Raw genomic sequence first — 17,888 nt, 5'->3', positions numbered from 1 at the left:
ATGGTCAATGTTCTTTTTTCCTGTTGCTGTGTAAGCATGTTACTTCAGTTCATGAGGTTTTACCGTTATTTTCATTAATGGCAAACGTTTGGCACCCTGTGCTGCCATGCATTTGCTCGTTTTTTTTCATGTTTTTTTTTACAGTGTATATATTACTATTAATTTCAATAAAATAAAAATTTCAAGTATGTTGATTTGTTGATCAGTACATTTTGAATGAATTATTATCAGTGCTATACAGTGTTAGTATTTTTGTGGATTCATTGATAAATAGAAAGTTCAATAGTACAGCATTTGACAATGTAAACGTCTTTACTGTCACTCTTTAAATTGATCATTGCTATGAAGTATTGATAAAAAATGGCATTGTGTATATACAGTACTTATTTAAAGACATATTACATATTTCAAGGTTTTCTTTATTGAAATGCTATTAAAGTATGTCCGTACAACACAGATTAAAGTTATAGTTCATCCAAATATATATATATATATATATATATATATATATATATATATATATATGTGTGTGTGTGTGTGTGTGTGTGTGTGTGTGTGTGTGTGTGTGTGTATGTGTGTGTGTGTATGTTATTGTTGTTATTATTATTATTATTATTATTATTATATATGAATGAGTAATTAATAACAAAATTTTCATTTTCAAAGGGAGGACTATCCCTTTAAGAATCTTATAGACACTCCAAACTGACATGCCAACTTAAACAACAGTGCGTTCAACCTGGAGCTCCTGCATAAACCTGCAATTATAGAAGATTAACACCCTTGGATCGGAATCAAGAGTTTACTATAACAATGCCCTGGTATGAAAGCAAATAAAGTGCTAATTCAGAGTTTAGTTATGTACACAATAAATAAACACAGACACAAACAGGGATGATACCTTCAAAACAGATAACACCCATGTGTTTTTGCCAGTTTCACTCCCCGAGATTTCAGGTTTTGCAAAACTCTTCTTTTGTGTCCCAGTCAACTTACGCTAATTACCTCCAGTACAGTACCTCCAGATAAAAGATAGAAAATATAACTATACCTTCTTAAGCTCTTCCTATTTCTGTCTTACTTGAAATTCCTTGTGTCAGCAAGTCAAGAAGGGGTTTGTTAAATTAAGGCCTGCTAAATGATATTCAAGCTCCAAGAAGAGTTGTCGGAGATGACAGAGTACAGGCAGGGAATGATCAGTGATGAATACGGTTTGATGCATGATATTGATTGGACCCAAAGTGAGTGTTGCTGTGATTTAGTCTCAGGTGTAGCTCATCCAGAGTGGGCTTAGAGCTAATATTGATCTCTGAGCTACCTGAAGGCTCCTGCCTGCCTGTCTGTGAAGCAATGGTGCTGAGGAACGGAAGGCCTCTCCATCATAGTCACTGAGGGTTACTTGTAATGCAATGCTTGGATAAAGAACATAGCTATATTAGGGGGATCTTCATTTTTGAGGTTTTTCAAATTTAAGACATTGTATAGTTTGAGGAAAGGTATCTCATGCTGCCCTCTAACATGTGAAGACTCCTGGGGTACGTTCTGATTACTCACCATGCCCTGTCAGTATTTAGTCAAATTAAGTAAGATTACAAATCACAGGGAGTGTATATTAGTCTGAAAGAAAAACACATTTAAGGTTAAAATAAATGAAATTAAGTAGAAGGTGCATTTTTATTTAGCTGAATTTGTTTTCAGATGTGCCTTTTCACAGATGTTTAAGGTTTGGAGACTAAATAAAGTGGTCATTTATCATTGAGTTTGAGTGAACTGATGTAAAAAGCAACAAGACAGACTCAGCATTTTGATGCAATAAAGGCTGGAGCTGTTATTTATGGCACCCACCACCACTTACTATGAGGGCAGAGCATGACTGATCTTCTCAATTTTGGCGGAGGTGCTGATGCTATAAACATCCTGTAAACCACCCCAGATTGAAATATAGAAATGACTTATATTGTGGATAATGCTGTGGAGTATGTAACTTTGTTCACCTCAGAAGGGATTGTGAGAAGAAAAGTTTGAAGTAGGGAGTGTGTTCATATGCGCAAAAGTTGATCCGCTAACCTTGAGTTTATGGAGTTTATACCTAATTCAGTCAAGCTGCATCTAATTCTTGAAATGAGCAATATTCAGTTACACTTTATTTTAAGGTGTCACAGTGTAATCAAACAATTAATTACTAAAGCCCCTTTCACACTGCACGTCGGACCCGCAATATTCCCGTAACATTGCCTGGTCGCCTTCTGTGTGAAAGCAACCACGTCCCGGAATTGATTACCGAATTGAACCCGGGTCGGGGACCTAGTAACATTGCGGTAATCGATCCGGAATGAGTGCTGTGTGAACAAAAGCCAGATCTAATTCCGTATCGAAGTGATGACGCACGTTATCACGCGACTCTTTTACCGGCTGTTTTGAAGGAAGATCAACATTCGCGACGAAAACATATGTGCAAACTGTAATGAAGCAGAGATCAGTTAGTTCCTCACTTTCCGCGCTGACGCCGAGATCGTTTGCTTGCTTCAGTTAAAGTATAACGTGCCAAGCGTTGTCGACTCGTACATTACACGTCACACGCTGATGTCACGTGTCGTTACGGGATCTTCAAGGGTTGTGTGTGAAAGCACATGCATATCCCGGGTCATCACTGGCTGTGTGAAAGTGCCAAATCTAGCGACCAGGGAACAATTACAGGAACACTTTACCCCTGTATTTGCCGGAATGGCAGTGTGAAAGGGGCTTAAGTAATTAATTAAAATGTAAATGGTTAGGGTTTGGTTTAAGATTGCTGTTATTACTATAGAAGTTCTCATTGAAATACTTCTTAATTAAAAGCAAAGATCTCTTAGTATTTATCAGAACGGTTAACCAAAAATTGTTGGTATTCAAATGCATAGGGATGAATATTTATGGTTTCTGATACCTTTGTTTATAAACTATTTTATAATAAAAAAAAATAAAGTCATTTGGAAGACTCATCATTTTTTTGCTCTCCACCCTCATCACTGGGGTTCCACAGGGATCGGTACTAGGCCTTTTACCTTTTTCTGTCAAAGTTGATTCTGTACATTGCTCTGACAGATTTTAGAAATAAATTCAACATACCTTAAACTTGATTTTTTGCCAGCTTTTGTGATCTGCTTTTTTAAGTCCATATATTTCCTTCTACAGGTCCAGATTTTTTTTTGTATCCCTTCAAAGGTTTCTATCCTTCTCTTAATAAGATAGAAATCCACTTCACATCTTTTGCAATCACATTTACCTTTATATGAAATCTTTATAACAAAATAGCATTACCTCAATTTCTTTTTCTAATGGCTGCAGTCAGAGCAATTAGCTGAAATGGTTGCAATAGTAGAAATGGCAAATCTCTTCTTCTCATTTCACTATGAATCTCTGCCCTCTCCCTTTGTGGTGACCATTCGTCACGGTACTCTGCTGTCATTTCCTGTTCCCAAATTTGGCAATTGTGCCTTTGCCTTGTGCCCCCTCTTTCCTATACAGACAGATGACAGCAATCATTCAACTCTTTAGCCTCCTCTCTGCAGGCTATGAGCATGAAAGAGTAAAATGAAGAGTTTGTTTATCTTTTTTTATATATCTCTCGCTCTATCTCTCTCTTGCCGCTTTGTCTTTGAGCCGTCCTCTGTGTTGCACTGTGCCATGGGTATTTACTGTGGGAATGGCCATGGTCTGCAAGTAGGGTTAGCTTACACGTGAACACACACTCACATTTTATTCTGCCCATTCCCTAGATGCATGCATGCACACCTCCATCATGGAGTCATATATCATCATTCACCTCATTACTTATCCATGATTTTCCTGCATTGTGAAAAATCTCAAAGAATTAAAGGGATAGTTCACAAACATTCACACAACAAAAAGTACAATTCTGAGCCAGTGCTGCCATTGTATTGTTTTCATTATGCCATGGCCCACAGTGAAGTGGAAACTTTAATTATTCTGTTTCTCTTTCTTTTTCACTTCCTTCCTCTCTTTCAGATGTCAGTTGCATTAGAAATATGATGCACAATGTATTAAACTTGTTTTTCATTACATCACGCCCTGTCTTCCTGCTCTTTCTCTGATAATAAAGCACCCGTCTTTCCCATCAAAATTTCCGTTGGATTCAGCTCGTGCCCCACCCGTCTGTCGCTGTCTAATAAAGCTTGTGTCTCAAAGGAATAGAAGGTAATGAATACAGCTCTGCTACAGTGGCCTGCAGGGCACCAGCCCTGACTCAGCAGAAAGACCTGATCCTTTTTTGCTCTAGAAAGCATGCTTGTATTTAAAAGCGATGACAGACTTTCACCTCGACGTACAAGGTGTGTAATAAATTAAAATCTATGAGTCCTTTGGTTTCCAGGCGGAAATGATTGCTTCTCTTTTTATTTTTTTCCCTGAATTTTGTCCAGGTATGCTTTCTCTGAACTGAGGGCCATGACACAATGAATATTATTTACACTAATAGACTAGAGTGACATTGTGGGAAGATTTTTGCCCTCTGGGTGAATAGTTGATTTGTTGGTTGAGAGATAAGCAGAGAAACTTCGGTTATTAAATCAGTTCATGCTGAACTGCTCTTCCATTGTTTTTCTTCCCAGTGGTTCTCATCTCTCATATTGAGCTCTGAATCGTGGCCATGAGTGAATTTGCTTAATTCGAAAATATATGCCACACAACACAAATGCTTCTAGTTTTTAATATTCTTGAGGTCTCTCATGTTTGCCGAAGCTAAATTTATTTGATCAAAAATAGCGTAAAAACAGTAATAATGTGAAATATTATTACAATTTAAAATAGCTGTTTTCTGTCTAAATATATTTTAAGATGTTATTTATTCCTGTGATGCCAAGATGAGTTTTCAACATCATTAGTCCAGTCTTCTGAGTCACATGATAAAGCTCAGTGCATTATGGGGTTTAAAGATTTTTATTTGTATAATTTTTTTTGCCACAGGCTGCCACTAAGGATAACTTTGGTAATCGATTAATCAGCCGATTATTCTGACGATTAATCACGTAATTAATATATATATATATGTGTGTGTGTGTGTGTGCGTGGCAATATAAATAGACCTAAGCAGTAGTATCAAAAGCTAGCAATCTTGTAGTTTTATTTGAACAAAACTGTTAAAATACACAATGTTTTAGAAACAATAGTGCTATAGTTTTTGTAATATTAACAAAACTAAACAACATTTAATTCAAACTTAGAATGATGCTTTTAGCTTTTATTTCGCAATCGCGATGAACAGTTAGCAGACTGAGAAATACATTGATGTATTCTACTGAGTTTACTTATATTAATAAATTATTTACCTTACAAATCTGAAAAAATGGAGCATGCTGTGATCCCAGATGAACATTATAGTAAATCAACACTCACAATAATATGCAGAGATGGAGTTAGAGATGTTCCAGACATGGAAATGAAAGCAGTTTGTGTGGAGCAGCATTTACTGTGTACAGAGCCTAAATGCAATATGACTACATGAGAAAAGCTACTAATGTTTTGTTGGCTATGTAAGTGTGTTTTTTTATGTCAGGTTCAACACATTATCTGATCAGGTGCTTTGACGTTCTGAGTTATTTGGCTTTGTACCATATTTATCTTGTCTGTTTCTCCACTCACACCACTACCAGCTCAACCCATCATTTTGTATGGCGCTGTTTAACTGGCCCACACTGACCTTGGCATTTCACTTGGATTTATGGGTCAGCTGATGCCTTTGACCAGTCATATTTCACAATCTCTTATCTGCTAACACATAAGCAAAGCATGGCTGAACACGCTCGTGTCTTGACAATTGTTTTGGTCACGAGTATGGACTGCTTTTATGGTGTTTTTGTGGTGAAGCTCCAGTTCCCATTCATTATAACTGCACAGAAAGCGTATTTATACTCATCTCATCATTTATTTCTTATGCGGAAGGAAAACAAGTCAAATGACATTAGGGTATGATTTCAGTTTTTCTACCAAATGTATAACCTTTCCTTCCTCCATCTCTTCTTTGTAGTCACGGTCTCTTCTGTGTCTAGACGAGCTGTTAATTCTGCTTGTAATAGTGATTGTGCGTAATCAAGTAAAGTGAGTAATTAGGTGTCCTCAATAGTTTAGAAGAGGGCTAATGAGATCTCTTCAGCTTCCTGTTGGGTTTTGCCTCTCAGGTGTCCTGAAGGAACGGCTTCTTGTGGAGAGACGTCAGGTTTTTTGATTCTGCTTCCTTCTCTAAAATAAAGACAGATTTTTTTTCCATCAATCTTCTGTCTTCGTACATGATTCATACTCCGCTCACGTATCAAGAAAAAGAAATTGGGTGAAAGGAGAGACGGAAATATCATTAATTTCCTGTCAGTGTGCTTAACTTTTGTGTCTTTGAATTTATTTATTTCTTTTTTTTTGCTCATTTACTGCTGAATGTAACTTGACATTGCATTATCCTGAGGGTTTGCAAACACCTAATATGGGGAGAGAAAAAAGGGAACGGAAAATTGAGATGGATGGGAGCTGGAGGAATGGAGGTTGTGTGTGTGTTCTGTGTCACAAGAGACAATATTTGTTAAATGTTCTTGGTGTAGCCTTTGGCTCTGATACTCTGTTTAGAGATGAGTGTAAACAAACTCATTAAACCCACAAAACAGACCGTTTAATTGTTTCATTTGGTATGACAGCTCAAATACACACACACACACACAGATGAGGACAAACTTTTGTTAACGTAACAGAATATATTTTATCGAATTTCTGGATTTGCCCAAATTTAACTTAACTTGACTTCATGTAAGACAACATTCTCCCACATGCATATAAGTGTCAGTTTAGCATATTGCAGAAAAAGTCAACACAAGCTTCATGTTCAACACAAATGCTTCCTTAATTAATTAATTCATTCATTCATTCATTCATATTCTTGTCCATTTCTAAGCTGCTCTTTATTTTTAAAATAAGAAACAATTTGATTGAAACAGTAGCTAGCAAAGAGCAACTAACTACATAGTTGTTCACATTTATTATTTACAGTTCTTCCATCAAACTTGGTTATTAATATGTTTTTAAGATACTGAAAAAAAGCACAGATGTCAGGGCATGTCAAAGCTTTTCCCAGAAAAAGGGTTAAAATAAGATTATTATATTGTATTGTTAATATGAAATCAAAATATAATTTTTTTCTATTTATAATGATATATTACATTTATAAAAATAATATAATGTAATATAAATTAGATTGAAATTCTAGCTAATAAAATGTTAAAATAATATTAATAAAATAATTTACTATAAATATTTTTATTATACATTTTTTGAATATTATTAATTTATTAAAAATAAAAATAAAATGCTTTACTTGAATACCTTAATAATTTTATTCAAGACATATTTCTCTGGCATGAATAATGGGGATTTGCGTGACAGCATCACAGCAGCCTTCAAAAATGTTTGAAGACATTCACAGATACTAAATAAACACTGTTTAGTTTGATCAGGTGGAAAACAAACATTAATGAGCAGCATTTAATGCTATTTAAAACAAAGACCTAAACACACCATAGTTATGTGTATCAGTTTTGTTTTGTTTTGCACAGGTTCAAAGTTTAAAAACTGACAAGTGTAGTTGAGATGGAAGTGTTGCTCCTTTTAGCTATTTACTCCCTAACACTGCCATGTGGCTAAGTGTTGCTTTTGATAGAGACTAAAAATCACACAGACTCTGGGTGTGTTGTGTCTGTGGAATGCATCTGTGGACCACACCTGCTTTTGATGCTTTTGAGAACCTGGCTTGGCTATGATCAATTCCCCGGAGCATTGTCGTCCTGAGGTTACACGGCTTGTTTTTGTAAGCTGGTGAAGCATTCAACACAATAACTCTCAGAGAGGTGTGTGTCTTTATCCATGAGGGACGGTGGGTGGTATGATGTTGCTAATGTCATTAGTAGTTGTGCTCCTGAGGAGCCAGAAATAATCCAGAGCAACAGTGCATGGCAACATCTAATCCACAGAAAACCGATTCCCTCAACCCTGAAAGTCCTTCTAAAGCCGCTCTCTGCTCCATGTATCACACATACACAGACACACACACACACACACACACACACACACACACACACACACACACACACACACACACACACACACACACACACAGTTTCAGTAACCAGTAGAAACTGCTGTGCTTCCCTACTGTTACTTTTCTAAATGGATCCACTTGCTCTGGGCATGTGGAAGGTGTATTACTTTAAGCGCATGTCCGGAATTTATAATAAGTCTTTCATCCGCATCTGGCTCTTACTGAGGCATTGTTGCTGTTTTTTGGCAATTTGAAACCCATTTTTCTATTCAGTGGGTTTACAGAGTGCAAGAGAGGGAGGTTCAGTTTGGGTTTTGTTGTTTGTTTGTTTTTTATTTGTGTGGCGCTGAGTAAAGAATAATTGTTTTTTTCTGAACTGAATTTTTGGTTCTTCTTCGTAGAAGTTGCCAACGCAGAAATGGAAAAAAAAGAAGAAATTGATTTAAAAAAAACAGGGAGGAGTTTTAATTGAGTTGAGTGTATTTTCAGTCACATAAGATTGATTTAAAAGTATTTAACTAGTTTTTAGGGAATTACTGTACAACTGAGACGGGTCTGAAATGAACTTCAAATCATCTGTAATGTCTTTTATGAGACCAATTATTTCAATCAATCAAAATAATATGTACTATTACAAATTCAATTCTACCACCATTAACACTGTAAAGGTGGAAAAGAAGCTGTATCTGATATGGCGTTTTCAGTGGTGACTAATCTAAACGCCTCTGATTGGCTGTTGCATGCATAAGCGCAGCAGAAACCTGTGTGATTGGTTGCAAAAGAACACATCTGATGAAACATGAGCAGATCTAATTGTAAATGTGAAAATCGAATGATCTGAATCAAATGATCTGGTGGTGAAGTGATCTGATTTTTGTTAGCTAGTTCAGCGAATATGCATGACCATCTCCAACAAGAGCAAAATCTGTTTAAAGGAACTCTTTCGCCCCAATCGCATGCCACAATCAACAATCTTCATTCTTTTTTATTCTCGCCTTTATTTGCAACACCTATAATGTATTTCGTTGAATTGTGCAAGGGCACAAAATAAATTGTTTTTGTTAATTTTGCTGGCGTTTAAACACCCATTCATTTCCAACTCTGAGTATGAAGATTTTTATCTTTCAGTAGGTTACTAAAAGAAAAAAAAAATCATACTCAAAAGCAGAGTTGGAAATTAATGGGTGTTCAGGGCAATAATTCATTTAACATATCCTATTTAAAACAGTTTCTTTAAGTGCCTTGTCCCATAGACTTTCATCATACATGCATTACTGCAAACATGATGTTGTTTTCACAATCTAAAGGACGAGTCTAAATTATTTTCTGCAGTAATCGACAACATGCCACAGATGCTGTCAATAGAGATTATGTTGTATTGAACCTGGAGCGTTCCTTCAAGGGGATGCGCTGTTCTCGCACCACAGAGTGGCACTGATCCTGCCAACAGGACCATCAAATGCTCTGTTATCCCAGCAGGCAAAAAGAGATTGCCTGCTTTGATTGACAGCTTCTCTCCAGTATGTTTTTTTTTCTTTTAGCACCTTTTCTTTACATTTTTTCTTTTGCTGTTTCATTTGGTTGTGGCGTTCCTTTTTATTTTTTTTGGTAGCTTAAAATTAGCTTTCATTTTCAGTGTATGGAAAAGAGCAGCATGAACATGAGGGCTGCACCGGTATATTATATTACATTACATTCAGTCATTTAGCAGATTCTTCTATTCAAAGCGACTTGCAAATGAAGCAATAAAGCCCAACAAAAGAGCAAAAATATATCAAAGTGGTTACAAGTCCTGGTTAGTCTGATGCAGTGCACATAGCAAGGGTTTTTTATATTAAATAAAAAGAAAACAAGTACATTGAATAGAAAAAAGAATAGACAATGCTAGTGATAGAGGGTCCTTTTTAAAATAAATAAAAAGAAACAAGTAAAAATAATAGATAACACTAGTGTTATGAGGTCATTCTTTTATGATAAAAAGAAAACAAGTAGAACAGAAAACAAATGCAAGATGGTATTTTTTTTAAACTGCTGAAAATGACAGATAAGAATCAACTGATAATTATTTTCATGTCTTGCTTTACCCCCCCCCCCCCCCAAAAAAAAACAAACAAAAAAAAACAGTAATTTTAATTGCTATATCAGCATCACAACATAATTATAAACTGCTATTTACTAGTATAGTATAAATATTATGAATTAGAATTTATTTTAGTGATACTAATGCTTACACTTATTTTAGTTGCACTGGCAACATTTCTCATTTTCACGTCTGCATCACGATGTGGGAATATTTTCATAACACCGCCCAAATGTTCACGCAAAGAAAGAAGGCCAAACTTTTATTGTTGCTGTTGCCATGTTGTGGCGATGCTGTTTTGTTGTGAACACGAAAATACTATCCTTGCATTGTCTTCCAAAAGAGGGCACACCTACAAATCAGTGGTTAATTTACAACACTGTTCAAGAACAGTTCAACCCAAATATTCATACGCAATGTGTAAAAAGACAGTATAAGTCATTATAATCAGCAATTATGTCCCCACTGGATATAACAAATGTCTTGTTTGAAATGGGTTTTATTGGTTTTGTCTCGTTGAGCCGGGACGCACAGTATGTTTAGGGGTGCAACATTTCCATCATATGCTTGAGGCATTCAGCCAATCACAATTCACTGGATAGCTGGCCAATCAGTGTACACCTCGCTTTTCAGAATGATGAGCTTTGTAAAAATCGACGCATTTCAGAAAGGTGGGGCAGTATGTGGAAAATAAGGTTGTTTTTTTTTTTTTTTTTTACCTTAAACCACTTAAACACATTGCACTACACCAAATACACAAAATAATGTTCTTTTTAGCAACATCATATAACCACTTTAATAAGAACAAATTATTAGTATTTTTAAAAAATATATAAATTAAAAAAATAGAGGAAATCCACCATGACTTATCTAAAAAAAAAATATCTGCCAGTGGTATCAATAGATTTTCATTCCCTTGTCAACATTCTGCAAAACTTTTATGTTCCTCAGAAAAAAGGAAGTCGGATAGCTGTGGAATGACGTAGGTGTGAGTAAATGATAGCATAATTTTCATCATCTGCCACAAGGCCTGTGGATTTTTGTTTTTAGTTGTTTTTAGTCAAAAACGACTCACTGAAAGACTGGTCTCTCTTTTTTTAAACTACAGTATGAACTATTTTGGATGTGATTGTCAGCATACAAATAAAGGTGTGGAATCACCCTCGTTTAGTTTAGAGGAAGTAGAGAGAATTAAAGGCAGACAGGGAGGCAAAGACAAAATGAGAAATAGTACATTGTCGCTTGCTAACACGAGTGTTATCATGGAGTCTGTTTCACACGTCGTGTTTATTCCTGCTTTCAAGACTCAGCTGCTCTCACCTCGTGCATTATGCATGTAGCCGGACGCTGTTAGACAGGAAACCTGCCAGTAAATGTGTTTCAATGAGTTCGTGTGTTTCAGTGAGTTGGCCACGGGCACGATTCCTCATGGGTGCCGCTTTCCTTTCAGGTATAAGAGGCCATTTTTGGTGTTAATGGACAGGAAAGTGGACACTGGCCCAGGATCCATATTTCATAGCTGTTTGAGTAATATTTCACAGATCTTATTTGCCGCATAAGTGGATAAAAAGTGATGTTCGAGCTGTAGGGTTGATTTGCCCTCTACAAATCAAATTGCTCTGTAAGACACATTGGACGCATAAAGATGTTTGAATGGCTGTCTGGGGATTGTTGTATAAAATACAGCGGTAATGCAAGCCACAATAGGATGGCTGAAAATTGATGTGTGTGCGTGCGTGTGTGAGATGTTTTATTCTCATTAGTCTATTGGGTAGCAGATGGTCTGACATTTGTCTCATACTTGCAAATCAGCACAGATGTTCAACACACAATTAGCTCCAACAATAAAACTCAGAAATACATTGGCTACATCACAATGACAGAAATTCAGCACCGGTATAATGTGTGCCATAATCAAACATCTGAATCTTTTTGATTATATTGTGTGGGGATTTTAGCCATGTGAATAAATTATGTTTTGTAGCGTAATGTGGCGTAATGAGGAGGCAAACAATACCTCAAATCATGCGGCTGGAGGAGTAAATGTGCTTTTACTTTTCTAAATGATTGGGCTCGTGGATTTTTGTTAGGCAGACAATAAAACTGCTAAAATAATCTCGCAGTTTTATACACCTATTAATATTTAGGGCTCACAATATCCTAGTGACTTGGTTTTGGGTTGCCAGGTCTGCAAAACAAAACCAGCCCAATTGCTATTCCAAATTAACTGTATCGGTTAAAAAAACAATCATGGCAACAGTGGACTTGGTATGTTCTAGCAACATGCTTAAAACTACTCAATTCATTAGCAAATGCATAGCAATGCCCTGGCAACAACTGACCAATCCGTAAGCCCCGCCCCCTTTGTTACTGTTGCCTACTCGGATAAACAAACGGAGTTGCTCACTGTCTCAATATGACAGCTGTCACTGAAAACCTTCTTCCGAGGTGTTTCTGATAAACAGGTGGACCTTCAAGTGGGACTTAAATATGCCATGGAGGGACATATAAATTTAAAATAAATATATGAAAATACAGATCACAATGCAAATGGGAAGATTAATATTACGGTCGTAATATTACGTCACAGTCGCAATGACAACATTCTGGATCAACACCATTCATATACTGCAGAGTAAGATTAAATTAATTTACATTTAACCAGATTAATATGGAACGGCTCTCTTATATAGACCTTCGTTTATGTGTTTTTGACTTTCACTGCAAGGTACTTAATTCACTTTCTTCAATATCTTAATTCACAGTATGAAATAATTATTTAGTAGATCTGCTAAAAATGTAAAATAGCATATATAAAAATATTTTATGATAAATTAAAGATTTCTAAAATAATACAATTATTATTGTTTCACTATTTTTAAAGGTTAATTTCATTTTAAAAGTCATTTCAAAAAAGTATTTAGTAATGTGTTGAATTAAACATGATATTTTTAAAAAGTAACTAAAATAGTAACTATAATATTTTTGTGTAATACATACTCTTACTGTAATCTCCGTTTAATTCACAATTTTGAAAAACTCTGTTTTTAGTTTCACATAATTTTGAAATATGTTTTTACTTTGAATTTTATTTGAATTCAATTGTATTATTTTATTTTAATCACCATTCATTCATTGATTCATTCTTTACCAAGCCCAATACATGACAAACATCTTCTTAATCCCCTACTTCTAGTAAAACTGTGAACTTGAATTTAAAGAAACATATTCACAACATATATAACCTGGATTACAGTGAATGTTAAATTACTGCAAAGGTTTATACAATATTAACCAATACTGATACAATACTGATAGATGGAAATATCTGTCAAATTAAACAATAGCTGATGTGGACATGTTATACTGATATGTTGTGTTTAATTAAAGGGGTAATCAGATGCCAATTTTCCACAAGTTGATATGATTCTTTAGGGTCTTAATGGAAAGTCTGTAAAATACTAGTGTAAAAAAACCCGAGTGTTAAAATCAAGCCGTTTTAATCCATTTCCATTTAAATGCTAATGAGCTCTGCTGACCCCACCCCTCTCTTCTGTGGGTTGGTGAGCACATTGTTAGGAAAGGCGATTTGCAAAGATTCATAAAAAAATCGCTGGATCGCGAATGATTCACACAAACATAAATGCATTTAGGCAGATTGGGATCGGCGCATTCCCTTCAAAAACAAAATGAATCCTCTGCGTCTTCAGCGTCTCAAATGTTGGGAGTAAATGTCGACTGCTATGTTCATTACATCCAACAATAAAACACCTCATTCGCTTAATCTGAGACATTCTTGTCTTCCCCCGCACCGGAGTTGACACAATGGTGGACAGACAGATCACAGCTCACTCAAGGCAGGCCTAAGGTAAGACGGCCTTGTCAATCAACTATTGTGGGAGGGGCCTGTGCAGAACTACGTCATTCTGACAGGAATCTAGGAACAGTCTGATTTGAAAATATATGGATTAAAAAATAATAATAATAATCACTGTGTAGATTTTTATCATTATAGGTCGGTCGGATGTATACACAACATGTAAAGTAAATTTTGTATCCGATGATCCCTTTAATGTCAGCTGATGTCTCTGTGACATGATCTATGGTTGGGCAGCACAGTGTATATGGAAACTGAATTCTCACCTGCTGTGTATTATTTATGGAGAACTTGTATTATAGGGCTACTAAATATACTGTTTTCTGTGGGAGAGAGGAGAAAAAAAATAGAAGGAGAGAGTAGGAAGAGAGCGGATGTTGCAGAATAAAGAAAGCCTCTGAAAACCTCATCATATGCAGAGTTCATGAAGACCCACTTCTGCATCTGCACATAAAGATGTTTCCTCTCTCCCTGTTCTGTCATCATTAAAACTCCATCCTACAGAAGGACTGGAGGTGATGATGATGATGTGTGTGTGTGTGTGTGTGTGTGTGTGTGTGTGGCTTCACAGCTTCCTCTGCATGTGTGGATCCACTAGCCACTGCGACATCACTTCCTAGTTTGCATACGTACACTTGTCTTTGTGTGACTTTGCCTGCTTCTATCTGAGCATGTGCGTGTCCTTGCCTTTCCCTTCGTGTGTCCTGTTTGATTTATCCTCAGTGGAGGGGCTTTGATGACTCCCTTCTGATCTATTTGGTTGAAAAATAAGAGAAATTGCACCATTGCTCTCTATACTTGAGTAAAAGAAAGGGAAAAATGGGACACGGGGGACTGTGCACATGAACGCACACACACCGTTCAGGGCCGGGCATGTGTGCTTTACTACTGTTGTTGATAATCATTTACTAATGTATATTTCATCCTTTATGCATTGGTGGAATGTGTTTTTATATCTGTAGCCCTGTTAAAATTTGTATGATGAGACGATACGGGTTGCGCATGATTGCAGAGTCTTGTGTATAGAAATTTAGGCTGGAAACAGAAAGTTGTAATTAGTCTGAAGACCTCCTCTAACATGCCAAGAATAAGTTAGTATCATTAATGGCGGTCCTACCTCACATTATACACAAGAAATATTAACCAAAGGTTCAGAGATTCTTCCTACAATGAAAAGAAATTTGGTGCAGAAACAGAGTTCACTCAGAAATTGCTAGCAAGTTCACAATTAATTTAATAAAAGCATCAAGTAACAAGTCGAATTAAACATGACATTTTTAAATACAAAGACTGAAATGGTATTTTCTTCTAATACAGTACATACTAGGGCTGTGAATCTTTGGCAAGGCAGCGATTCGATTCGATTACGATTAATAGGTTTTCGTTTCGATTCAAGAAAGATTTTTGCAAATTTAGAATGATTCAATTCGATTCAATTCACAATTAAATTTAATATAACGATTCGATTCTGCATTCTTTAAGTGCATTCACGGGATTATTTAAAAGCTTCTACTAAATTATTTAAATGCTTAGTCAGGGGGCAAATTACAGTAGCATTTAGAAAAAGCAGTAGAGGTTAGAAAAAGAAAAGAAAAAAAGAAACAAATTTGTCCATTTGTTAAATGTTAGTTTAATAATGCGACATGGCGTACGTAAAAATGTATGTAAGCCAAGTTTTTAAAAAAGAGCTTAAGCTAACATTTTGTCACACCAGGGGTGTAGCCATAATTTCAGAAGTGACAGAAATGTCAAATACGATCATTTTATGTATGTAGCCTATATAATAATAATAATAATATTATTATTATTATTATTATTATTATTATTATTATTATTATTATTATTATTATTATTATTATTATTGTTGTTGTTATTATTATTTACAAGGAATAATCTTCTTTTTAATTAATTTTAATTAGCTGTAATAAATCAAATACACTGCTGGACAATAATCAATCATTTGTAATCGATATTTTTTTCCTAATGGCAAATTTATGATTGTTTTATATACTAGGCTACATTTATTTAGCAATTATTTACATTTTCTGCACAGAATAAGGTAGAACATATACTTTATAGTTTCTGTACTGTAATAAATGTCAATTAGCACTGCATAATTCAACACAAACGGACAAACGGAGCACTAGCCCAATCCTGTGACAGTCTCAGGCGGTAAACAGTGGAGCGCGTGAAGGAAAGATAAGAGGAACGATTCATGAACACTCTTCAAGGTCTCCATTAATTTGTGCGTGTAGCAATTTAATGTGTATACATTTTGAAAGCATTGAATCGCTATAGAAATCGCGATTAATTTCGATTCTTAGCATTTTGAATCCATTACTGTCCAAGATCGGTGATTTACGATTCAAAAATCATGTTTCAAGATCGATGCATATCAATCGACAGGGTTTGAGAAAACGAGTGAATCGTTACACCCCTAGTTTTTGTCAACAGGGAACTGTATGAAATGTAAGATGATGTTACTTGTCTGTGGGCGGGGCTAGTGCCTTAACTGTGTTGAAATGTTTTAATTGCATTATTTTTACATAACTTATTAAGTTAATGCTTAAGACTCACAGCCCTAATCTTATTTAATTTAGGGTTAGGGTTAGGGTTAGGGTTAGGGTTAGGGTTAGGGCTAATCCTAACCCTAATTTAATTTAATTTAATTTATTTTAATTTAATTTAATTTAATTTAATTTAATTTAATTTAATTTAATTTAATTTATACTTTTTTTTTACCAAGCCCCACACATGACATTGAAACAAGATATTGTGGCCACAACTTATTAATTCCCTAGTTTATTTAAATTGTGACTGTGAAAAGGAACAAACTCAGGAATTCATAAATTGTGGAAATTCATTACTAATTTGTGGCTACAGTTTAACTAAAACAAGGGAATTAATTAATAACATGTGGCCTCAAAATTATAGATTGTAGAATTGTGGCCATTTTGTCTATTTTGTCTTCCACATGTCATGTGTACTTTTACTTAGAGAGACATATATTCACAACAAAGTTGTATTGTAGAAAAAAAAATCATAAAATATTGTTGGTCACTGTTTGATATTGTAAGATCCAATTGTAATTGAATTAGTTAAAAGAGAAGCATTGTTTGGCAGTTTGGCTGTAAAGTAAGTGACATGTTGAAACCATAATCAACACAATATTTGGCTTTAATTTAAGATCTAATTCTCACTATTAACTAGAACTTTTGCGTCAGTTTACTCCTAACTTGCTGCTTAGTAATAGTTAGTACGGTAGTTTTCAAGTTCTAGTTTTTGGTGGGATTAAGGATGTAGAATTTGGTCATGCAGAATATGTACTAATAAACAGACAATGTGTCATTAATATACTTGCTAATAAGCGACCAGGTAATAGTGATCTAAACCGAGGTAAACTGTTCCCTATACTAAAGTGTTACCAGCTTTAGTTTTATTCTTTATTTGGCAAAAAATATAATTTCAAGTAGTCAATTCTAGTTGCATATGCAAATACTGACTCAATTTATTGTTTTTGTTTCTCCTCAGTGCATGTGGTTTGTGCATCTCCACTGGTTGTCTGGACAAGCAATCATCTCCTCTTTGTCAGGTAAGCTATCAAACGCACTCCTCCAGTGAGTTGTGGTCTCTCCATCTCTCCACGGTTGAGTGTAAGTCTTTCATCCTCCTAAACACTGTCCATCAAACTCCTGCAAAGTTTCCAAACAGGAACCATCAAACAGACACTCACACACTTAGAGTATTTCTAACCACACAGACACTCTGCTGTCTGCTACAGTCTCTAATGACTTGTAAGGCAGCTGTGGGGCATCTGAGGTCTGCTTTTCTTGCTCATCGATGACCCTTGTTGTGTC

At 35.5% G+C, this 17,888-nt stretch overlaps 1 protein-coding gene across 4 annotated transcripts in view; it reads left to right on the top strand.

Moving 5' to 3' along the window:
* The window catches only part of LOC113041081 (extracellular sulfatase Sulf-2-like), a 140,127-nt gene that overhangs the window by 44,528 nt on the left and 77,711 nt on the right, over positions 1–17,888 (top strand). For all 4 annotated transcript variants that reach the window (XM_026199389.1, XM_026199390.1, XM_026199394.1 and 1 more), the window contains one exon: positions 17,563–17,623. The gene's annotated coding sequence lies outside the window, so the exon portion shown is untranslated. The remainder of the gene's footprint in view (positions 1–17,562; positions 17,624–17,888) is intronic.

The sequence above is a fragment of the Carassius auratus genome, chromosome 23, assembly GCF_003368295.1.
Source record: "Carassius auratus strain Wakin chromosome 23, ASM336829v1, whole genome shotgun sequence".
NCBI classification, from domain to species: domain Eukaryota; kingdom Metazoa; phylum Chordata; class Actinopteri; order Cypriniformes; family Cyprinidae; genus Carassius; species Carassius auratus.
The sequence above is the reverse complement of the archived record's forward strand: the minus strand, read 5'-3'. Positions and strand labels throughout refer to the sequence as shown.